This window comes from Tamandua tetradactyla, chromosome 5 (genome assembly GCF_023851605.1).
Source record: "Tamandua tetradactyla isolate mTamTet1 chromosome 5, mTamTet1.pri, whole genome shotgun sequence".
Classification (NCBI taxonomy): Eukaryota; Metazoa; Chordata; class Mammalia; order Pilosa; family Myrmecophagidae; genus Tamandua; species Tamandua tetradactyla.
The window spans coordinates 155,496,530-155,522,898 of record NC_135331.1 but is presented as its reverse complement, the minus strand read 5'-3'; the positions used below and the strand labels follow the sequence as shown (position 1 = coordinate 155,522,898).

Genomic DNA, 26,369 nt, shown 5'->3' with positions numbered 1-26,369 from the left:
TTTAAAAAATAAGTATATTCTGCTCAACAGTCAGATGATTTTCAATTCCATAAAAACACTATGCAATGGAAAAGACCATATACTAAATGCTAGCAATGTTTCACATTCAATAACACAATTAAAGATGTTTTAAACACTTTCTCTTTGAGTATTTTTCTATGTCAGAAGTTTTCTACAGTAAACATCTGTTGTTTTAATATCAGAAAAATATCATAGCTATTATTTGTTGATAGAAAGTATTTGGTGGTACATCATAGACATAAATCAGCATCTAGAACACAGTATCTGTTCCATAAATATTTCCAGAATAAATCATTAGCACTCAATATTAATTATTTTACCTTATGTTGTCTTTTTGATTTTTCTTCCTTTTGTTTCTGTACTTATTTCCTGGATGAATTTCTCTATAATCTCTTTTATTGCTTTTTATATATACTGTTGTCTGCTGTTTTTCATCATTCCTGTAAGTGATCGAACAGAGTACAACATTCTGGATAATTGTATATGTTATGGTCATGGTTTTCAAAAAAATTAATATTGCAGCCCACTTTTATTGACATGCTATTCATATTCTCAGGAAAAAAAGTCATTAGCAGGAGCTGCCAGATAAATACCAAAGGCCAAGGTTATAATCAGAGAATAGCTAGGTGTTTAGGAAGTTCTTACTGTCTAAGGAAGATGGGAAAGAGAGTTGAAATAAGAAGTCCTGGGGCTTCTAAATTCCTGTTATCAATAAAACTAAGTGTTCAAAGAAATGACAATGAAAAGGTAGTTTCATTTTTTAATATAGTTTATTAGAACTATTTTGCTGGGATGACAAGCTAGAGCGCCAGATTCAAGTGAGTTACACAAAGTAAAGTAATTTTAGTCTTTTCTGGTTTTTCTTTAAGAATGGCAGCATATAGATTTCCTGTTCTTTTTAGTACAATAGATGAAATATATTCACAGGAGCAAGTCTCTTATCTGTGACTAAACACAAAGAAGTGTGGGCAAAATAATCATAGGCAATGCTTAGAAATTTCTTTGAGTCTGATAAACTCACAGATAAAAATGTGAACATTGAAGTATAGTGGAGCTTCTATAAATTTATAAAATATTTTCTCTCCCACTCACCAAACACAGGCACTTGACTTCAGTACACGTGTGGTTCTTGCCACCGTTGAAATTGCAGATTTTAATAATATAGGAGAGTTAAATCTGAAAAGTAAAACAAAGAAGCATGTGCAAACTAAATGTCAAATATAAAAGTAAAACCTGTTTTGTGAAAAACAATTAGAATGTCTCATTTTATGAAAAAAGAAGCAAGCATGCAAATTGACTCATATAACATGCCCTTATAAATATAAAAAAAGCTCAGTCGTTTCCTTTAGTTTTTCCTTTAGCTCTTCAAGACTGAATCTGACAGATGTGGATTCATTTATTACATTACAAAAAGTAGAGTCCTTTAATTGCTAGAATATACCAACACATATCCATAGAATCACCATCCCACCACAGTATATCATGGTATTTCTTTTAACTGTCACTTCTATCTTGAAACACACTCAGACATTTTTTTTTTTCATTTGTGCTGAAACTCCTGTAGCAAAGGAATATGCTCTAGTGGCTTTAAACTTAATTCTTAGTAAATTAATTACCAGTCATCCTCATAAATACTCCAGAGTATTAAGAGGATGCTGACCACATGAACTATAAAATGTTACTAGGAGTATCTAGTGAAATATCTACTCTTTTATGATATTTTGCAGAATTATTTAATGCTACTTAATGCTTCCTGATGGCATCCTTATAGAGGATTGCTACTTTAGAGGAAATATTAAAACACAGTACAAAGCAGGAATATTTTAATTTTATGTGGTAGGCATCAGATGGAAAGATGACACAGCGATTTTTCAAGGAATGTTTCAAAATCTGCTCAACTTTCACCCCTTAATAAATGATCTTGAAATAAAGATCTTGAAATATTTTATAAACCTATCCCCTTTTATGAATGAGAGAAAGGCAATCCCTTGTTTATGTGTCTGTGCATGTAAGAGCAAGTTGGAGCATGAACGATTGAGAGAAAGGGAGGAAGAGGGAATGGAAATAAGAAAAAGAAAAGAGAAAAATGAAAGATACCAGTCCAACAGAAAATAAAATATTGTGACCACTTTGTGTTTTCAGGCAAATTAAAATCAGAGCATAATTCACTGTCACTAATTCATCTGAATGAGTATTTTATTTATAATGCTTGGCAGAAATCTGAAATTAACAGTAACTCAAAATAACTTTGTCCCCTTGTGAAATTTCAAAATTCCACAGGCTTCTTTAGACTTGAGTTTTATTAGGGTACGAGGTAAACATTCACCATGTTACTGAAGAAGAAACATGTTCAGTGTGAACTGAAAAAGAAACAGATGCAAAAAGGAGGGCAAAGAATGTCAAATGCAAAGCTTGCCTCTGTGGTTGGGCCTATTTTCCTTCTACTGGGTTTGTGACTTCAGTGCTCATGACTGCCAAGTAAAATGGTCTGAAAGACACCTGCTGTCCCAGAACCCTTGACCCTGCCTCACCAGTAGCACTGATGTGCCCCCACAAAGAGCACAAGCAATGGAGTAATGGGAGTAGGCAGTTGCCCAGAGAATTTTGCCATACCTTTTTGATTAACCACTTATAAAGTCTCTCTCACCTCATTTGAAATGAAGGGAGATGCATATTTTAAAATTGAAGAGCAGTATTGATTAGGATAAAAAGCTTTGAATTGGTTTCAAGATATCAGAGCTTTATTCACTGTCACTTGTCGCAGTGTGACCTTGTAGAATATTCTGAGCTCTTCTGCAAAATCATTCAAGCTTTTGTACCTCCATTTTAATGCATCTCCCAGAAGGAAACCGTGAGCCAATTTTTTATCATAGTTTTATAAATATGCATACAAATTCTAAAGTTCAATGAAATTGTAAGTTACTGAACTCAATTCAAGGAAAGTGAAAGAATAAATGTGGCTTCCTGAATGGAAACATAAAAGAAATATCGAGATGCTATCACATAATCATTTCAGTTGTTCTGATATTTTCATTTACTGTTTCTGACTCATCTTCGCAAAAACTAGCCAGGCAGTATATGTGGCATGTAGATTTAGTCCTTAGGATGGCAAAACTATCAAGATGACAAAATACTTCAGTTTTCCAAAATTGTGAGGAAAGACAAGTGGGAGTGGAAAAATAAGAAGGAATCCATAAAGAACTTGAAAACTGTCTGAAGGTTGATGTTCTAGCAGGAATCTGTCCAGAAAATCTTTCTTCCAGCTCCATTTCATGGTACAGGATAAAGAGCCCTCCCCACAAACGAGGGGCAGATCTGAGAGTCAGAACAGACTGGAGAAGTACAAAGGCTAGCCAAGGACAATCTGTCATGGAGCCAGAGCATCAACGTTCATTAAGGCTAGAGCACTGCCCATTTGGGCAATGGGAAAGTTTGACTGTGAGGCAGATATTCAAGGAAGAACCAATGACTAAAGGAATCAAAGTCTCATGCTTGATACTGCATTAAGAAAGACAATGCAGGGCAAATGATGGCAGAGCAGCAAATAACTGTATAGCCATCCCCAGTGTGACATCTAGCTAGCCATGTGTTTTCTTACTATCTGTTATGCTCTAATGTCAGAGTGGAAGCAAATTTACAAAAAGACCGACACAGATGATAGAAGGCAGTAATGGTCAAAAACATAAAAAAGGAAAGAAGCATAGGTAATAATCAAGGCAAACACTTGCATTCTGGCATTCAGAAACTGGACTTCAATAAATGTGGAGAAGACAGAGAAGCTCTAAAACCGGGACGCTCTTAGAAATAGGATTAATGAGAAGGTTATTTAAAGAAAAAGAAAAAAATGTCTAAAACATGCTGAAGTTTTGCCTTTAATTGATCATACTAATGCACTATTAATAGAAATCATCAGTTTAAAATGAATCATAACTCTCTAATACTCATTTAATTATTTAATATTGTGTCTTTGCTAACTTTTGTAAAACCATATATGGTATTTTCATCTTTTCTCCTGAGATAAAATCTTCTTAATGTGAATCGGGAGCCTTTGACAGTTCTTAAATGTCTGTTTGCCACAGACATTTTAGTTCCTGGAGTTTTTCTTAAAATGTCTCAAAAAATGCAAAAGTTTGGCAAAACTTCACCACATTGTTTATGACTCATTCATTCATTCATTCAACAAAATTTTTGAAGAACTTCCAATGAGCCAGGCAATGTGCCTGGTATTTAGAAAAAAAAAAAAAACCTAAATGCCATTAAGAGAGTAATCGTTAATTATGGTACAGGCATATGATGAGCTATTATGCAGTTATTAAAATGATGTTTATGGAATACCTAATGACTTGGGAAAATGCTAATGATTTAATTCAGAAGTGAAAAATGCACTTAAAAATAGCACTTACCATATTATCTGAGACATGTAAACAGTGCACTAAAAATGAAGGAATACTCCAAAATATGAACAATAATTGCCTTTAGGTGGTAGGATGATGGATGCTCTTTCCTCCTACATTGCTTTTTATATAGAACATATATTAATTTTACTATCTTGAAAAATATTCAAATTTTGATAACTTAGAAATGGCAGAACTTGATCCAACTGAATATGTATTCAGGATTTCCTTCTTTAAGTGAGTACTTGATTTACTGAGAGGACACAGGACATTCAGATAGCTTTTATAGAGATTCTTTCCAGGAACAATGCCTGACTTTGTGGATCGCCTTTACCCTTGTTTCACATTCTTAAAACACTTCACATCCCGAAGCATAGCAAGCAAATATGTTTAAGTCTTGTCGTTAATGACCAAAAGCATGTTTGACGTTTTTCTCATTATATCAGTTTCCTTAATGTATAATTTACATACAATTAAATGCACCCATTGTAAGTATGCAGTTTTATGAGTTTTGATAAATCTATACACTGCTGCAACTACCATCCCAGTAAAAATACAGAGCATTTCCACGAGCCCAAAAAAGGTTTCTTGCATCGTACCTTTGGCAGGCAATCCTTAAAACCATCTTGGTACCAAGCAACTGCTGATGTGCTTTTCTGTCACTATAGATTGGCTTTACCTTCTCAAATTGCACATAGATGGAATCATTCAGTATGTAGTCTTATATCTGATTTATTTCACTTAGCTTGAAGCTTTTGAGATCTAACCATGCTGTTGCATGTATCAGTATAGGATGGTACTATATATATTCTAGAATGGCTAAAAATAAAATAACTCATGACAGGTTTTGGTGAGGATGTGGAGGATCTAGAACTCTCATACACTTTTGCGGGAATGTAAGATGTTTCAGCTACTTTAGAAAACCATGTAGAGTTTCTTATAAAGCTAAACATACATGTCCCATATGACCCAGCAATTCTACTCTTGCATATTTGTCCAAGAGAGAAGAAAGCATATGACCCCCAAAGGTCATGTACATCAATGATCATGGCAGCCAAACCAGAAGCATAACTTTCTTATGCCACAACCACAACTGGGAGCAATTCAAATGTCACCAACAAGTGAAGGATAAATAAATTATAGTATGGTCATATAGTGGAATATGACTCAGCAATAAAAAGTTGACTTTTGTAAGCACAAAGAAAAAAAAGTTCTGAAAATGTGTTATACCAAAGAAATGGCTTTAATAACACTAAAATCCTGTTGATTCACTAGAATTCTATTCATACTACTACTCAGTAAGAATGTTTTTAAAACCTTTATTCATTTGCAAAGCTCCAATCAAGGTTTAAATTAATAAAGTTATCAACTCAAATGGACATTTGTCCCTTATTCATTTTTATGATGAATAAAATTTTCATTGCATTTTTATATATTTCAGGGAAGGTATTCAGCTTGTTAAACCAATCAAGAAACTGGAGTAAAGAGTTATTATGTAAAAACTCATACTTTTTAAATTATGTCCTAAACTCCAACTGTGTAGTCTTCTACTAACCTCTGGTGAAAACATTATTTTTCTTCAAATGAGAAACTCCAATAGTCAGAAATGAAATTGTTTCATTTTTCTTTCATTTAAAAATCAAATACTGAACATAGAATTAGACACGGTCCCTGCTCAGTGGGTTTCACAGTGTACGATGCTTGTCTGATTTTCTTTCTGCCCCGATTCTGTATTAGAGCTCACACTTGATGGGAGCTTGTTTATTATTGCCAAGATATACTCCTGTGCCCTGATATGCTACTGAAAGGAATTTCACAGGCCTTTGAAAAACACTGGGTATTGGGCATGCTGGCAGGACAGGGACCATAACATGTACTTGTGTTGAATAAAGGAGGGATCTGTATCAAGAATAAAATCCTAATAATAATTAGTTTTTTTCTACTATTCAAGAAAACTTGTCAGAAATAGAGAAGCAATTATATTTCTCAATATGTGCAAGTTTGTAAGCCATGCACAGTGCCTGTACCATGGTAAATACTGGACTGATGATGGAGCAAATTGGAAATAACATATTCAATGTCTAAAATAATTCTGATGTTCAATCGGAGTCTAAAATTACAAAGTGATTAAATTCTAAAATAAATAACCCCAATATTACTATCTGTGATTTTTCCATATCCATGATTTGCATCCCCACTCAACTGATCTCAGAAGGCTTTGGCTACCAGAATTCCTTCACCTTTTTTTTTAATTCTTTTATCAGAGAATCCATTCTTGGTCTGCACCTAGGAAATACTATGCTGTACAACAAAAAATATTCTTGGTTGGGCTAAAAGGAAAAACATGAAAAATTTTACATGCTGAAGATCTTTATATTCCAAGTACTGAGCTAAACAAGTTAATTCATCTACTCAATAGATACGGTTTAAGTGCCTCTTATGACAGGCATCTTCCGGGTACTGGTGATACAGCAGTGAACAATCTGGGAATGTCCCTTGGACACACAGATCTTATATTCTAGTGGAAGACACATAGATTTGGGCTGGGGAAAGGGAGAGAGACAAGAAACAAATAAATTATTATATAATAGGACGTTTAGTTACAAAACTGATATCATTTCATTCTCAGCGTAGTTTTAACTTAGCTATTTTTTAGATAAGGAAGTTACAGACCAGAGAGGTTATCTAACTATTCTAAACTCATGCTTTAGGGCAGACCATGGTGGCTCAACAGGCAGAGTTCTTGCCTGCCATGCCAGAGACTTGGGTTTGAGTCCCCTGCCTGCCCATGCAAATAAACAAACAAAAAAAAAGCAAACAAACAAACTAAAAAATCATGCTGTAGTGTGGTAATAACTTAACCTAAGTATTCTGACTGGAAATAATCTGCTGTTTAGATATTTATATTAGGAAAAAATATTCAGAAGACAACAACTAAGCTCATAATTTATAACAAACAAGGAAGAAAACAGGGAAGAAAGTGTTTCTTTCTGTGTATAAGCCTTGAGAAGGTGCTTCAAGGTCAACCTGCCAAGGTCAACAGCCAAGGGCTCCAGTGGCTGTGTTATGAAATCCATTGTGCCATTTGTACCAAGGTCGCCCTTCCCACATCCTCCTCCCAGGAGTGACCGAGCACAGCAGGGATTATAAGGATGCCAACTTCTAGGTGACCTGGGACTCCTCTGATGACTGACCTTGGCTTGAAGGCTTCTTGAAGACCTGGCTGAAATGTTCTTAAACAGCATTGTCTAGGACATTCTCATTTCCTCTCTCCTCACCAAAGTTGCAGTTTGAAGGCTCTCCCAGTCTTATGTTGCTCCCTCTCCATTTTATGTCATAGGATATTTTCTCTAATAAAATATGTGCTCATTAATATGAGTTATACTTTAAAATTAAAAAGTTCAAAAAATATATATGTGCTCATTAAACCCCATCTTGGCATCTATTTCTTGGAGAAACCAGACAAGTGGTACCAAAAGTGATCTGAACAAACAGGTGATAAAATGGGATTTGGGGACTAGCTCACCCACCACTGACACCATCCTGGCTAATCCACAAGAAATGGATAGTCTTTGGCACAATGTGGAAGTTCAATTGCTAAAGATTCCAGCAATGCTGACCTGGGAAAATGTCCCAGTGGGAGCAGAAAACTATAGAAAGTGTGATGATGCAGAAATTTGAAAAACCCAGGGGGTAAACAATCCCTACAAAGACAGCATAGTTAGATGTCATTCAGAAGGGTAATAAGAGATGAGGGTTGTTAACAAGCATTTGGTGGCTGTGTGAGCTAGATAACTAGGTTATAGCTTACAAAGAAGGCCTTATCACTAGCAGTGGAAGTGGGAGAATAAACCCAATTAAGAGATAGGCTAAAACTTAATTGTGAGAGTCTCAGAGCTCCAGAGATATTTGAATGTTGAGCCAAAGCAGGCTTGTTACGCAAAGCTAAGGACCCTGGTAGGGAAAATCTGAGATCCTGAAAAAATGGGACTGGGAAATCTAGGTGGATGGTCCTGAGAATACTGACTGAATAACTCAGCCTTGTCCCTGGACTTCACAGACTTGCAAAGGCAGCCCGTCTTCTCTTGTGAGAGTTAGCAATTTCTCCTAGGCTGGAAGATGGTGCAGAAGTTTCTCTATCACGAGAAAGCAAGCACCTCCCTCAGGGCTTCCCCTCCACCCTTTTCTGGCATCAAGTCACAAACTAAAGTTAAATCCTAGCTTAACCTGGATGGAGACTTTCTGCACCTGATAAGGCAGGAAAGAGTCTTTACTTTTAAAGAACTGAAAGACCTAGCTGAGCTGTACTGGTAGGAATAGAGGGAGGATTCCTTGAATTGGATTTTGATGAGTCTAATTAAGGGGCCCAGAATGAAAGCCCGGAGAAGCAATTCATCACCTTAGATGTACTTCTAAAGACACGGGATTTAACACCCCAGCAAGGATTCCAAGGGCTGAGCTAAGTTTGCTTGAGGTTGGGGCTGTTTTAGAGACCTTTGAAAATGATGGCCAACTCCCAGTGAAATAACAGTTCCAATATTTCCCTGGAAGATACTAGAGGAAGGAATAATGAGGCTGGCAGAGAGGGCATAAGGACATGAACACATTATATAAGGACATACTTGAGTATGTCCCCTTGATGGCCTGACATATTCAGCAAGGCCATCAGGAATGTTCTATGAGAGGGGCACCAGAATCACAAATTCAGAGATGGTGAGATGCTTCTTAACAGAACGAAAATGATGGTAGGTGAGATGGTTACAAAGCTGGCTTTTTAACATCCTGGTGCTAATGCCCCTTTCCCCAAATAATAGAGGTGTGAGGAGGACACTTAACTGCCAGAAGCTAGCAGGTCAATCATTATAAGGATGAGCAATGATGGAGAAATAGTCAAGGGGTTTAACCTATGGGGAGTTCTGGTGATGGTAAATAGAGTATAGCACCATTATGGCAGGATAGATGTGCAGCTAACAAAAGTGCTTCTTAACATCTAATATTTTTTTTTAAAAAGGAAGAGCAAAACAGGACACTGAAATAGGTCAGTCTGTGATGTAATCAGCCTTGCTATCTGGGCCTTATGATTCTCTGTATTGCTGGAGGATGTAGAGGACGCGGGCTTGGAAAGGAGCACTGTGGAACTTATGGCAAGCTCCCATGGGAGAATCATACCACAGTTTCCTGGAATCTGGGGTAAGGCCATGCCATTTACCATAGAGAATTATGTACCATTTGAGAAACCAGTACTGGGTTCTGGTAGAAATAGAATATTTGACCACAGAAGACATGGTAGCTATGCATCTGAAACTTCCCATCATGAGTTCAATTCTTTTGGACCAATCAAGTCATAAATTCAGACAGGCCCAGCTGCAGTCCATTGGATGGATCATGTGTCATCTACCAGTGTTCCTCTCCTGGCTTCCTCCTACGCTTCTGTGGGGCTTCCAACACATCAGTTATAAAAGCAGGAAAATGCCTGGGCTTGAATTATGGATTGGTTGGCCTGTATTTTGGTGTAAACCAAATATGAACAGTGTTGTGTTACAACCACATTGAGGCTGGAGTTAAAAAACAAAACAAAACAAAAAAAAACAGTGGCGTGAAAAAAATCTTTCCAAATTTTGTATAGAAGGAAAAGTAGCCTGAATTAAGAATATATAGAGATTTTTAGGAAATGGTCAATGGCTTTACACTTCATTCAGGAGCTTGGAAGGAAAAGAACAAGAAGAGCAGAAACAAAGATGTCTGGGGTAGAGGCATGTTGATAGACATATAGGAGTGGGCACAGGTATGAGGATTTTTGTATCACCCATCTTCCATCAGAAAACATCCACCATGGAAAAGGCATTGAACAAATAAGTAGATGAAACGACAGTAGCCAAACTTTATTGTCAGCCACCATAGAATTGACATGATGTGCAGTAACCAAACAAAGTGGCCATAGTGGCAGAGATGGGAGCTACACACAGGCCCAACAACCTCGACTCCCACTTACCAAAGCTGATCTACCTACTGCTGCATCTGAATCTTCAACTTGTCAGCAATGGAGCCCAAGCCTGATTCTTTGCTATGGCACTATTCCTTGAGAAAATCACTTGGTTAGTTGGTTACATTGTTCTCCTTCCAAACTGGTTTATCTTAAAGGGTTATTAATTATTCTGGGCAAGAGTTTGTCTTTAGCCCTTTAGCCAGCAGTATGTGGCTGGCAATGACTGATGCACAGGTGTGGAATCTCACACTTCAGAGAATCTAACTAAGCATTTTACTTTCCAGTGAAATAAGGACAGGAGTGAGTCCATGACCATGGGGTCCACTGGACAAATTTATCCATACCACTTAGAGATAGCCTGTCTCAATCAATATTGGAACAGCCTTATAAATGCGCAACTGAAGAACCACCACAGAATAAACATTCTGACAGCATGTGGTGCCATCCTTCAAAACAGTGTGTTTATTAAGCTAAAGATCCTTATAGGGTACTGTGTCCCCATTAGGAACTATACATAGATCCAAGAACCAAGGTGTGGCCACCCATGCGCAAGGATCACATTAAACTAGAAATTATATGCCGCGCGGCGCTCCCCTCTTTTGTCCGCCAGCCTGCCGCGCGGCGCCCACGCCCCGCAGCAGCGGACCCGCCCGCCCTCCTCTCCCCTCTTCCGCCTTCACCGGCTCCTCCGCCACCAGCCTCGACAGCCTTGCCACCCTCACCTTTCCTCCTCCAGAACAGCTACTGGGGGAGTGGAGATAATACAGAGCAGCTCCCGGAGCCATGAGGGAGATCAAAGGGACGGCGTACCCCATCCTGGAACAGCTGACTATCTGGGAGAACCAGCTCCGGTGAGATCACCAAGGGGCATGGGCTTTCCTGGGTGGGACGGCAAGCGACCGGAGTCCCTCCCTTCCACCTTCCCAGGCCAGCTGGTAGAATTGGATAGGCGGTCCCTTTAGGCCGCGGCAGCTGGTGCCCCCACCACGCGAGGCCCCCCAGACCAACTGAGAGAGTTGGGTCGGAAATCCCCAGACTGCGGAGAAAACAGTGACCGGGGGATCCCTTCCAAACACGTGACTCCCCCGTCCGGCTGGGAACAGTGCACTCTCCCGGGCTGCGACAGCTGGCACCCTCCCGCCACGCTTAGTGCCCCGGGCCGACTAGCTAATTCGGCCGGACGCTCTCCCGTGCTGCGGCGGCCGGCGGCCCTCCCCGCATTCGGAACCCCAAGCCAGCTGGCACTCTTCCAAGACGCTTCGGCTGCCGAACCTCCCCTATGGCGAGAATTTTCCAGAGTTAAAGGACCCACAGCAACTTTCACTGGTGGAACCCGTAGACAAACGTGTGCCACGAGCGCCACCTACTGGGCAGGATAAGAAAAACAGAACCCAGAGATTGCACAGAAAAATCTTTCAACCTGTGGGGTCGAACACCCAGGGAAATCTGACTAAATGCCCAGACGCCAGCAGAAGATAATGGATCATGCTCAGAAAATTGAACATATGGCCCAGTCAAACGAACAAACCAATAGTTCAAATGAAATACAGGAGCTGAAACAACTAATGCTGAATATACGAACAGAAATGGAAAACCTCTTCAAAAACGAAATCGATAAATTGAGGGAGGACATGAAGAAGACATGGGCTGAACATAAAGAAGAAATAGAAAAACTGAAAAAACAAATCACAGAACTTATGGAAGTGAAAGATAAAGTAGAAAAGATGGAAAAAACAATGGATACCTACAATGACAGATTTAAAGAGACAGAAGATAGAATTAGTGATTTGGAGGATGAAACATCTGAATACCAAAAAGAAACAAAAACTATCCGGAAAAGAATGGAAAAATTTGAACAACGTATCAGGGAACTCAAAGACAGTGTGAACCGTACAAATATATGTGTAGTGGGTGTCCCAGAAGGAGAAGAGAAGGGAAAAGGAAGAGAAAAACTAATGGAAGAAATTATCACTGAAAATTTCCCAACTCTTATGAAAGACCTAAAATTACAGATCCAAGAAGTGGAGTGCACCCCAAAGAGATTAGACACAAGTAGGCGTTCCCCAAGACACTTACTAGTTAGAATGTCAGAGGTCAAAGAGAAAGAGAGGATCTTGAAAGCAGCGAGAGAGAAGCAATCCATCACATACAAGGGAAACCCAATAAGACTATGTGTAGATTTCTCAGCAGAAACCATGGAAGCTAGAAGACAGTGGGATGATATATTTAAGTTACTAAACGAGAAAAACTGCCAGCCAAGACTCCTATATCCAGCAAAATTGTCCTTCAAAAATGAGGGAGAAATTAAAACATTCTCAGACAAAAAGTCACTGAGAGAATTTGTGACCAAGAGACCAGCTCTGCAAGAAATACTAAAGGAAGCACTAGAGTCAGATACAAAAAGACAGAAGAGAGAGGCATGGAGAAAAGTGTAGAAAGAAGGAAAGTCAGATATGATATATATAATGCAAAAGGCAAAATGGTAGAGGAAAATATTATCCAAACAGTAATAACTGTAAATGTTAATGGACTGAATTCCCCAATCAAAAGACATAGACTGGCAGAATGGATTAAAAAACAGGATCCTTCTATATGCTGTCTACAGGAAACACATCTTAGACCCAAAGATAAATATAGGTTGAAAGTGAAAGGTTGGGAAAAGATATTTCATGCAAATAACAATCAGAAAAGAGCAGGAGTGGCTATACTAATATCCAACAAATTAGACTTCAAATGTAAAACAGTTAAAAGAGACAAAGAAGGACACTATATACTATTAAAAGGAACAATTAAGCAAGAAGACATAACAATCATAAATATTTACGCACCGAACCAGAATGCCCCAAAATACGTGAGGAATACACTGCAAACACTGAAAAGGGAAATAGACACATATACCATAATAGTTGGAGACTTCAATTTGCCACTCTCATCAATGGACAGAACATCTAGACAGAGGATCAATAAAGAAATAGAGAATCTGAATATTACTATAAATGAGCTTGACTTAACAGACATTTATAGGACATTACATCCCACAACAGCAGGATACACCTTTTTTTCAAGTGCTTATGGATCATTCTCAAAGATAGACCATATGCTGGGTCACAAAGCAAGTCTTAACAAATTTAAAAAGATTGAAATCATACACAACACTTTCTCGGATCATAAAGGAATGAAGTTGGAAATCAATAATAGGTGGAGTGCCAGAAAATTCATAAATACATGGAGGCTCAACAACACACTCTTAAACAACAAGTGGGTCAAAGAAGAAATTGCAAGAGAAATTAATAAACTAGAAATTATGGCTACCACCTGGTCACTTTGAACTCCTGGTGCCAGGGAACAACAGAAAAATACAGGAGTCACTGAACTGACAGGGATAAATGATTCTGATCAGCAGAGTGATGTCAGACTGCCTTTAAACAACGGAGGCATGGAGGAATGCACAGGGACCCTCATGAACCATGTGGATGACCTATAGTACTCTCTTGCCCCAACCGAAAAACAAAAATATATGAAACAGCCCAGAGTGTGAAAGGGTGAAGGAAATGATTCCAAATAATTTCTATTATCAGGGATGAAGCTTTGGGTCATATCACTAGATAAGCCAGCAAGACCTGCTGAGAATATCACTGTACATAAAAAGAAAGTAGAGTGGATAGTAGAGGAGGAAAAAGGAGGTGCACAAGTTACACCCCAGATATCAAATGTAACAAGAGGAGTTACAGTCACCCATCTAAACTCCTATTCTGAGTTTTCCCTTATGAAGAAAGACCCATGGGAACAATGGAGTTGCTGTTCCCTAAATCTGTGTAGAGAAGTAGATATGAACTGTGCAAGGAGTTCAATGTGGTGGCCATGGGAATTGCAGAGCTTCCACTATGGGGAGTATAAATCCTTAGAAAATTGACCAATGATACCAGTTATTATGCTGTGAAATCTATGAGCTTGTGTATCCTGAGGCCACACTTTCCATGAGCTGCTCCAAGCTAAAGACAGAGAAGCAAGAATGCTAAGACAGCCTCATTTCTGGAAGGCACAGGATCCTCTGACAGGCAAATTTGGTTCAAGGATTATCTGACCACCTTGCTATACCCTCCTTACACTGCAGGGCACTTCCAACCAATCTTCCCTACCTCTTTCCTTCACTTGAGGTCATATTTATATTATGGTTTTACGGGGTTTCCAGCTTTACCCAGCTCCCTCCTTATTATCTCATACATGGATGTTTCTCCTAACAAAATCCTTGGACAGTCAATCATGTATATAAGTAGGAATAGTACTGTGTGAACAATGATCCAGGGGATGACATTTATGTCACTGCAGTTGCTGAAACTATGGCTAAATGGCATCACTAAAAGGTCAGAAAGTAGCTTTTTTGGCTTATCTATAGAAGGTATACAAACTAAAGAGTAGGGTTGGACAAGGTTCCTTCTGCAGGAAGTTGTAACCACAGTAGGGAAAATTGCTTTCCAGTTCTTTCCATCCCTTAAAAAAACATTAAGGGAAACGGAATTCACATTCCCCATCAACATTTGGTGAAACCTCCCACTCTTCCAGTTCCTTACATTACCACATGGGTCTCTTTCTTCATAATCCCCCTTTCAAATACTCCACACCCACCTTACAAAGGCTTCCTCCCACTTACTTCATAACAGATTTTCCGCTTTCCTCTTTACCCCTCTTTACCCATTGCAATTACTTCCATCACAACAGATGCCGAAACGAGGTTAAAAACATTTCCAAGAAATCTTTTTTTTTTTTTTTTACCCTTTTCACGATATTGCTAACATTACAAAGGGCTTTTGAATGGTCAAAACAGCAATGGGTTACTTTCAGAATCTGTGTATTTTTTTTATCTCTGGAAGTCCTCAAGTGAAGGTAGCCACCTCAGTTTTCTTTAGCTTTCATTTTCAACGATTCTAAGTCTTCTCTCCATGAAATCCTTAGGAATTCCCCACTTTAAGGTTAACCATAAATGTTCCTCTAGCAATGCAAAGAATCTGTAGTTTTGGAAGTGCTTTAATGGGGCCATGGTTTTATTTATGTTTCTTTCTTTTTATTAAAAGCTAAAAATAACTTCAGTCTGTCAGGATTGTCATAAGCTCTAAATCATCAGTGGCAAAATGTTATTTTTCCACACTTAGAAAGCTGTTTCTCAGTTGATTGTTCTTCTGTTTTCTGAAATGAGAGATTTCCATGATTCAGAACTCACAAAGTTTAGCATAATTTACTTTGAATTAAATTACTGCTTTCGATGGTTTCAAGGTTAATATTTCCCCCTCAATCAAGAAAGGTAAAGTTGCTGAGAATTCATTAATTTGTAATTTTAATTGTTCATCAATTTGAGCAGGAAGCATGTTGGAAAGGATGTTACCTATTCCTTCTTCACGTATAAGTTTTTCTTCATGATTTCTTTATGGTTGCACTTATCTTTAAAAGTTCCACTTAAGGTGTACTGTAAAGGTCAGAAATTGGCCATAATTCATTTCCTTTACCAGATAACATTTCACAAGGTAAGATGTAAGTCTAAAATAAACTTCATAACACACTTACGTTTGCTAAAGCTGTTGTGATTGCAGGAATTACTTCTAACATCTTACTTCTAATTACTTTTAACTACTTTAAATTATTTCATTTACTATAAAAATGTTAAATGCTTTTTTCTTTTCTATCCACACTTATCAATCATTATTTTCAGTGCAGTAGAGATTTTTACTGAATGCTATATTTTTAATACAAATTTCACAGATGACAAAAGATATTTTAAAAACTTATATCAACATTATTAGAGTTTACAGATACATAGTTTTCTACATTAAGTTGGACAGTACATATAAGCAATATATATATATAAATATTCATATATTTGCTAAATATATATAATTACACATACCTATATGTATAAATATGTACCTATACTTATACGTATCTATACCTATATCATGACTTTTAATGTATCAAGCTGTGATATCCATTGCAACATAGAGATAGATAATCTGGAATTCTCATTTGATATGATAGATTGGGCACTTGTATTTTTTCATACTTTTTTTTTCAAAAGTCATGTAAATACTTTAGAAAGAGAAGTTTCTAGTACAACATCCGTTTTCTTTATATTGTCTTCTTGATTTCCCTATGAAATGCAGACAGGTGTTTCTTCCATATATTGTTTGGATTGTTTCTGAAGTAGTTCTTTGAGTTCCTAATATATCTGTGCATCTCATCAAATGCACATTGTACATATTATACTTGTTTTGAACACTTTCCAACAAAAACTGCAATGTGCATGGTTATAAAACTATATTATAGGGCAAGCAATTGTGCTCAGTGGCAGAATTCTTGCCTGCCATGCCGGAAACCTGGGTTTGATTCCGGAGCCTACCCATGCCAAAAAAAAAAAAAAAAGAAAAATGAAAAAAACCCAAAAACTGTATCATAACTGTTTTTATGTTTTTCTTGCATCTCTACTGTATAAGTTCTCATTATATGAAAGACAACAGTCTCCAAAGAACGATTAATTCAATGTTGTTAAAATTACTTCTGTTTTCCCAAAACAAACATCATTATATTTTTACATGAGGGGAAACTGAAGATCCTAATACACACCCTTTTCTTTTCTGGCCAATCCAACACACACACACAGCACAGATCTTATGGTTGCGAGTAGAAATTAAATGAATCCGGTTATATCTCCTTCTCCCTGAGACCCCATTAAAAATGATGTATGGAAACAAAAATGGTGTAAACTCATAAAAAGAAGGAGCTCAATGATCAAGAAATTGTAATCCATTCTGGAAGACGTAGAGCAAATAGATTAAAAGAAGATCCTAGAGAACGAGAAGAAGAGACAGAAGGAAAAAGGGAGCCAGACTCCTCTACAGAACCTCAGAGCAGTGGGAGCTGAGAAATGTCCGTTAAGATGGGGGCAGATGGATATTAGGGGCTAAAAATGGATTAATAAACTCTATATATGGAAGAATCAATGAGCCAGACACAAATCCCTTCCCCCTTTCTTGGTATATTATACCAAGCAGAAAAGAGTCTACTCTTTGACAAGAAATAATGTAACAACTTAAGTTAAATCTGAGATGTCTTCTCTGTAAAAGACCTGAGTTAAAACATTTCCGCATTTTGGTGACTTTCAGAGTTGGCTAATTACTTGCATCAATACCATGAAGTAAACATGATTTTTAATAAAACAAAAGTTGGCTATTCTCATTGTCTTCACATCTTAACTCCCTTTTCTCTCTTGAACTTAGGCCATGAAACAGCTTTTGTCAAGGTCACCAAAGACCTCTATATTTTCAAATCTGGTGGCCAGTGTTCTGTTTTCTACCTTTTTGCTCTCTCACAAAAGTTCTTCTTTTGATAGTTCTTCTCTCCCTTTTTCTTGAAATACTTTCTCCACTTGGCTTTTCTTATTAATGTCCTGCCTCGCTGGTTTGTCCTTCTCAGTGTCTTTTGCTAGATTCTTCTTCTATTCTCAGTTATTAATCATTGGTATACCTCAGGGCTCAGGTCTACAAATGCTTCTTCTCTCTACCCATACCCTCTCCATAGATAATCTCATTTGGTCCCATCCAACAGACAGAATAGTGAAGAAAAATAAATGATGTTTTAAGCCACAGAGAGTTGTTTTAAGCCAAGACGGTTAGATTTGCAGTAATATACAAATGAAGTATGGGTTTAATAATATATATATACACATATTTGTGTATCTATTGAAATGTAGACAAAAATTTTAAATACAAAACTGCAGCATATTATATATGTGCTGTTGTTAAAATTGCACTTTGGCTTCTCCACTTTTTATTAATAGGTTTTAAGCCATTAAAGGTCTTTCAACATCATTTCTAGTGGATGCATATATTATTTTGATGAGCTAACATTTATTTAAATACTACCTTATTATTGAGTATTAAAGTGTGTGGTGGTTTGAAGGTGCATGTTTCTTAAATTTAATTCATTCTGTGGCTGTGAACCCATTGTAAGTAGGAGCTTTTGATGAGATTACTTTAGTTAAGCTGTGGCCCAGAATTCAGGATGTTTCTTGATATACTACTGAAGTCATTTATAAGCAGAATAAAATTCAGACAGAGAAAGAACAAGCCACAGAAGCAAGAGGCTGAACATAACAGAACCCAGAAGAGAAGAGAGAGACCAAGAAATGCCACCATGTGCCCTACCATGTGACAAAGTTGACCCAGAACACTGGTCTTTGGGAAAAATATATCACCTTGATGAACCTTGATTTGGACTTTCTTTTAGCCTTAAAACCATGAACATATAAATTCCCCTTGTTTAGCCTTATCCATTTCATGATATTTGCTTTAGTAGTCCAGGAAACTAAATCAAAGATGTATCCTACTTTTTCATTATTAGAAATAGCCATTCGATGAGAACTCTTATAGCTAATCTCTGCATACCCTGATAATGAGTTATTTATGACAAACCTTTGGAAGCATACTTGTTAAATCAATTTAATACAGTAAATACTTTTGTCAAGTTCCTGTGAAAAAAAACTGTATAACCAATATACATAACTGCCAACAATGGTTGAAAAACACTATACCATTGGTCTTTAATGACTAAAATAAACTTTTGTCATCTAGTTTTAATAAATAAGAAAATAAACATATTTAAAAATTGAACTTGTGCTGTTGAAAAAATATCACTAGAAGTCAAGAAATTTCACCTTTATGATGAATTAAAGAATATTCATTAAAAGACAAGTTCTTTATCTTAGAAACTGCAAAGAATGGTACTTGAAAATTAGTTCTAAGCTAAAATTTGTGTAGGAAAAGAACCACGGGATATGTCATTTTCATTCCGTTATAACTACCTTTGAAGGACAGAATCTCTCTTTTTATAGAAAGAAAAATATCAATAGGTATGTAGGGATCACTTAAGCTGCTTTCCTGACATACATTAATTATTTCAATTGCATGTTAGTTAAAGAGCAACTTATGCTTGCTGAATTATGCTTAGTAGATTAGTAAACATGTTTTCAAAAACATATGGTCTTCTTAACATATTTTTAAATAATTTTTATTGAGACATTGTTTTATACCATAGACTGCACAAATTTAAAATGTATAATTTGTTACATTTTGACATATGTATAAACCTATGAAAACATCAAAGTCAAGATAATGAACATATCCATCACCCTTAAAAATGTCCTCCTTTTCCCTGGTAGTGAGTCTTTTCCACTTTTTTCAGCACTACTCTCCTCCCCACTCCCAGGAAGCTACCTATCTGCTGTCTCTATAAATTAGCTTGCATATTCTAATTTTTTACATAAATAAAACAAAATATTATAAAATATAATAAAGTACAATGTGTATAGTAAATGTATTATAATATATAAATAACATAATAATATAAAATAATATATAATATATCCTTTTTTCCCTTTAGCATAATTACATTGTTATTCTTCTACATTATTTCCAGATCAATATTTCATTCCATTAACTTCTCATAGTATACTTTGAGTGGTATACCATTTCATCCGTAGTAGAAGAAATTCGCAACAGCGTTAACCTCTGTTTACCTTCCACATTACTGCATCGTCACCAGAAGTGGAAGTTTACACTCATTTTTGAGCATTTTCTTGGCTGAAAGTTTTTACTTTTAAAAGCTATTAGTTTTGATTCCTGGTGCCTGCCCATGCAAAAAGTAAAAATTTAAAATTAAAAAAAAAAAAAAGCTATTAGTTACATGAAGGTAGGAAAAAAAAAATGACAAATATTCTTCACAGTATACTGCTTTCATTTTGTCACTCCCTGCTCCAGGGCCTAAAATGGCACTTTATTGCTCACTAAGTTAAACATAAACACAGTGTAAGTCAGTAAAAGTTGTTGTATAAAAGACTAACACACTGTATGCAGCGTTTACAGCTTTCTTGTGGCCTAGTTTGGTCAACAGCTACACTTCATGTAAAGGAATGGATCAGCTATATGGTCTTTATTTAATCATAACTAATACTACTCATGCAAGATTTTTATAAGAATTTTAAAAAGTTGCATGTTATATTCTCTGAAAACAACATGGACTCCAGATAATCTATGTGGCAGATGAAAGGATATCAAGTCCCCTGACCGTATAAAGTTTAAGAAGTCTAACCAGATATATGTCTAAATATTTGGCCACTTCACATATACAGAATGAAAAACTAGCTTAAGTCTGGCAAAAAATGTAAGAACATTTTTTTCCTGTGCTTTTAGAATATAAATTAGAATTTTCTCTGGAATGTTTGCATGTATGTGTAGACTTGTATTCTACCTACAAATACCACATATAAACATTATTATAGAATGGTAAGCTTCTGGAATTATTACTTATCCTCACACTTTTCAAAATAATGACTTTTGACTTGATTTCTGAGGAAGATGGCAGAGTAGGGAGCTTCAGGATTCATTCTTTCCACTGAAAGAACTATTAAACAGGCAGGATCTGTTTGAAACAACAGTTTGAAAACACCAGAGGCCAGAGGACTCTGTACAGCATGCAGGGAAGTGTGGGAGGAAGAGGCTGATAAATTACTGTAAAGAATAGTAAATTGCTCTCTGAGCACAGATGGCTACTGGCGACCATCCCCGACACTCACAGCAGGAGAACTGGGGTCCAGGCCCTGAATAGATCACTGGTGACAGAAAGGGACATAAAAACTCTATTCCCCAAGACCAGGGGAGGTCATGGCCATCACTGTTCACGGCTTTTGATTAGTGACTTTGGATCCCTGGGGACCCAGCTCTGAGGGCAGCTATTGTTTCAACCCACCCCAGACTAATGTAGCAGTAGCCATCGTTTCAACCCTCACCTAAGACAGGGGCTTACGTGGTGAAGATTTGAAGATGTGGCACTTCCTCAGGGTTGCATGAGACCCTTAGATGAAGAGCTGCATTTCTGGGCAGGCCAGGAAAGCTTAGCTTTGAGAAGCCACCAGAGAAGCTCTTTGCACCCTTCTTGTTCCATTCTTCAGGGTACTTTGGAGCCAGTTTGTGCCCCTGGGTCCCTAGTCTTGTTTTTGTTGAGAAAGACTGACTTGAAAAAGTCTATCCTGGCATGCTCTTCCTACCAGAATTTACCCTCCAGGCAAAAGCAACTTGAGACACCTTGGGCAGATATTCTTGGTAGGAGGGCTGAAGCTCAAGAAAATATCTGTTTTATCACTAACTGATTAGAAAACCAAGAAATTGACATCTCAAGGAATAAATTCCAAAGTTAACATTCTATAATATTAAAATGTACCATGTGCAACAACAGAATGCAAGTATATAAATAAACAGGAAGTGATAGCCCATCCAAAGTAAAAGAATAAAAGTACAGAAAAGAACAAAGATAAGAAGTGTACATACTGAACAGAGATTTTTTTTATATGCTGTATGATGAGGGTTGCATTTCATTCTTTTTCCATGTGACTATCCCAACAAATAGTGCAGCACCATTTGTTGAATTTTTTTCTCTTTTTCTTTTCTTTGGCGGGGGTGGGGGTGGGGAAGTACATGGGCTGGAAATCAAGCCTGGGTTTCCCATGTGGCGGGTGAAAATTCTACCACTGCACTATCCTTGCACCCCCTGAACAAAGAACTTTTAAAATTGATGTTTAAAATGCTAAAGGAAATGAAGAAAAATGCAGAGAAAGATCTAAAGTATATCAGGAAAACAATGAATGAGCAATATGAGAGTCTCAGTAAAGAGACAGAAACTTTTTAAAAGAACAAAAGAGAACTACTGGAATTGAAGACAATAATAACTGAAACGACAAATGCCCAAGAGGGTTTCATAAGCAGATTGGAGCTGGCAGAAGAAATAATCAGTGAACTGGAAGACAGGACACTTGAAATGAGTCAGGCTGAGAAGCAGAAAGGAAGATATTAAAGTTGAAAATAGCCTAAAATAGGAATGGGGACACCATCAAGCATACCAATATATGCATTTTGGGAGTTCACAAAGGAAAACAAAGACAGAAGGGGACAGAACGAATAGTCAAAGAAATAATGACAGAGACCTTCCCAAATTTAGCACAGGACATGAATGCACACATCTAATGAGCTCAGATAACACCAAACAGAATAAACATGTTATATATTGATCACATTATTGAATGCAAAGGACAAGGAAAGACTTATGAAAACTTCAAGAAAAAGCAACATCTTACCTAAAAGGGATTCCCAATTAGATTGAGTACCAATTTCTTATCAGAAAAAAACCAACCAAACAAACAAACAAAAAAAACACATGAAAGCCAGAAGACAGTGGGATGAAATACTTAAAGTGTTGAAGGAAAACAACTACACAACCTACAAAATGGGAGAAAACAGTTGGAAACCAATATCCAATAAAGGTTTACTATCCAGATATATAAAGAAATCCTTCAACTTAACAACAGAAAGAAAACCCAATTTCAAAATGGGAAAAATACTTGAACAGACATCTTTCCAAAGAAGATATCCAAATGGCCAGAAAGCACATGAAAAGATGCTCAATATCATTAGCCATTAAGTTGATTAGAAAATCAAAATCACAATGAGCTATCATTTCACATCCACTAGAATGCCAATGATTTAAAAAATGGAAAATAGCAAGTGTTGGAGAGGATATGAAGAAATAGGAACTCTCATTCACTGCTGATGGCCACGTCAAATGGTGCAGCCACTGTGGAAGACAGTTTGACACTTCCCCAGAAAGCTAAGTACAGAGATATCATATGATCTGGCAATCCCACTACTAGTTACATACCCAAAAGAATTGAAAACAGGGACTCAAACAGATATTTTGACACATTGACATTCAAGTGATATTCATAATTTTCAAAAGGTGGAAGCAACCCAAATGTGCATCCACCATGGAAGGATAAATAAATGTGGTATATACGTACAATGGAATATTATTCAGCCATCAAAAGCAGTGAAGTCCTGATACATGAGACAACATGAATGGACCTTGAAGACACTTAGTATAAGCAAACTCATAGAGTCAGAATTTAGAATAAAGTTTACCAGGTGATGGGAACAAGGAATAGTTAATGGGAGATTAAGGCTTAAAATGTAGAGTTCCTATTTGGGATGATGAAAATGTTTTGGTAATGAATGGTCGTGATGGTAACACAATGTTGTAAATGCAATTAACGGCACTGAAATATATATCTGAGTGTGATTAAAGAGGGAAATATTAGATTGTATATATGGTAAGAGAATAAATTTTTTTTAAAATCTATAGAGTTATAGATTTTAGAGACACAAAGAGAGCCCTAAATTAAACCATGGACTTTAACTAATAGTGCAATTATTTTAAAGTGCTATTAGAAATTGTAAAATATTTTCCATACCAATTCATACTTCTAGTATTGGAGTGATGTATGGGAATCTTGTATTTTATGTATGATTTTTCTGTAAACCCAGAACTTCTCTAAACAAAAGAAAAAAAAAAGAGAGAATGACTTTTAAGTAACAGAGGGCTTGCTGGAAGTTGACTAATTTTCATATTTTAATTTTATATTTAAATTTTTTCATATTCAAATTTTCTGTGCCTGAAGCTGATTCTGAAAATGTTGTACTTAATCGTACTATTTCTGTTTTGCATACCGAAATTTTGTTATCTTCTTCCACCCCTCATCTTATTTAAGCATGTTCATTATTTTGGGGGAACAGATACTATAGAGAAAAGGGGGGAAATCAAAGTGATTTTTTTTATGTATTCTTATTGAATTATCTTCACACAGCATACAATCCACCCAAAGCAAACAATCAGTGGTTCACAGTATCATCACATAGTTGTGAATTCATCACCATGATCATTTTTAGAACATTTACATTACTTCAGAAAATGAAATTAAAAAAAGAAAACCCCAACGTCCCACAGTGCTTTTACCCTTCCCTCTTATTGACCATTAGTGTTGCACTCCACCCGATTTTAAGACTTACGATAGAGTTAGGTTAACTAAGACAGTATAGTATTGAATATATATCTCTATCTATCTATTTATCTCTATCTCTATCTCTATCTATATCTACATCTATATCTATATCTATCTATCTATATACATATTTATCAGTGAAACAAAACAAAACATCCTGAAGTAGATCCAAACAAACATGGGCAATTGACAATTACTTTTCATTTTGCAATATAGTTATATAATCATTATCAAAGATCAGGGCTATGGATTACATTTCAACACTTCAGGTATTTCCATCTGGCCATTCTATAATGAAAGACTAAAAAAGAAACATCCATATAATGAGTCGGTAATTATAGTCATTTGTTAAATCCTAATTTCTCAGTTACAACTCCTCCATTCATTTGATCATTCTCTCAATCTTCAGGGCTATCTGGGCAATGACTATGTTAATTTCTTTGTGCTGGAAAGGGGTGCTGGCCTTCTGGGCTAGTAGAGAAATGAAAACCTGGTTGTTGTTGTTGTTGGAAAAGCTGGTACCTCTGTGTTTCAGGGCGTGTCTGACCTATGATCAATCTTGAGGTCTTAAGTTCCTGGGAAAATAAACTTACTAAGAAAAAACTTTATAGAGACTAAGATAGAGCCCAGGGCACTCCCTGGGGTTTTCAGGAATATTGTTGGTTGAGGCATGGCAGACTGTGGTAGTTTGAAATATCTGGCTAAAGCTTGCATAAGAGTAACTACCAGAGTGACCTTCCAACTCCACCTGAAATGCCCCAGCCACTGAAACTTCATTCTACCTCATTATCCCCTCTGGTCATGCTCACACCCACAATGCTAGGAACAGGGAGCCACGCTCCACATTGCCAGGGAGACCCACACTCCTGGGAGAGTGTGCATGTCTCATGCAGGGGAGAGGGCAACAAACTTATTTGCATAGTTGACCCAAAGAGAGGCCATATATGAGCAAAAAAGAAGCTCTCTGAGGGTGACTCTCAGGCACAATTACATGCAGGCCCAGCTTTGCCATTGCAGAAATAAGTTTCACAAGGGCAAGCCCCAAGATTGAGGGAATGGCCATCAAACTGGGAGTTCTTAATGCCTGAGAGATACTAGGATATCCCCAGGTAGGGAAGTTGAGTAGGTACCCCCTCAAGGGGACCCCACAAATATGCTTTATCCTTTGCCTAAAATACTCTGAAATGCATCTGTATATTACATTAATCTGTACAGAATAGCAAGATCTCATTCCCTAACTCAGGCACCACACAACCATGTTGTTTAATAAACTGATCAGGCAGTTACAAGACATTGTGCTACAGAAAATCCTGATTCTTCTAGGTTTTAGTTATCCAAAACCTAAACTCAGCAAAAGAGATTAATGCTACATATCTCTGGGAAAATATTGAGAATAAGAGTGTTCTTATGATAAAGCTTCCAGAATGAAGGAAAAGAGAGAATAAGCGACATTCTCTGTAACACCCAACAGCTAACCTGAATTTAATTTTGATATCTCTCTGTAATGTGATATAATTGAAAGCAATATAAATGGGAGATTGGGTAAATATATTTCAGTCTTACCATAGACCGTAGAAAAACATGAAAGCAATAAACAGATCCTCAGGCAACTTTCAGGATCCTGAGAAAATGTTCAGGACACAGGTTCCCCGAGTGAAATGGAAGTATAGTAGCATGCATAATCTAAGAAAACTGCATACACATACATATACACTCTATAAATAATAATTTAATCTCATTTATGGCCTTTTAGATTATTTTTTCTTCTTCTGTGTTTATTTCTGTATTTTCAAATAACCTACAATGAATATATGCTTAATTTCTAAAAATTTTTAATATGGCCCTTGAGCTATGTAGTTATGTATTATAAGAGAATAGTGAATGGCATGAATTGTGCTTAATGCTATGCTGTAGAACTGTGGCTCTGGCTTCCAAATTTCATACAGCTTTTAAATTGGTACAGTGACCTCCACCTATTCAAAAGCCCAATGTTCTCACTTAACCAAGAACAATTAGCAGAATCAGTACAGTTCAAAGG

The 26,369-nt window shown here is 36.9% G+C and overlaps 1 long non-coding RNA gene across 2 annotated transcripts in view; it reads right to left on the bottom strand.

Moving 5' to 3' along the window:
- The window catches only part of LOC143682826 (uncharacterized), a 416,713-nt gene that overhangs the window by 67,092 nt on the left and 323,252 nt on the right, over nt 1–26,369 (bottom strand). For both annotated transcript variants that reach the window (XR_013175303.1, XR_013175302.1), the window contains exons 4-5: nt 1,114–1,197; nt 342–461 (exon numbers count right to left, since the gene is read on the bottom strand). This is a non-coding gene — a long non-coding RNA (uncharacterized LOC143682826). The remainder of the gene's footprint in view (nt 1–341; nt 462–1,113; nt 1,198–26,369) is intronic.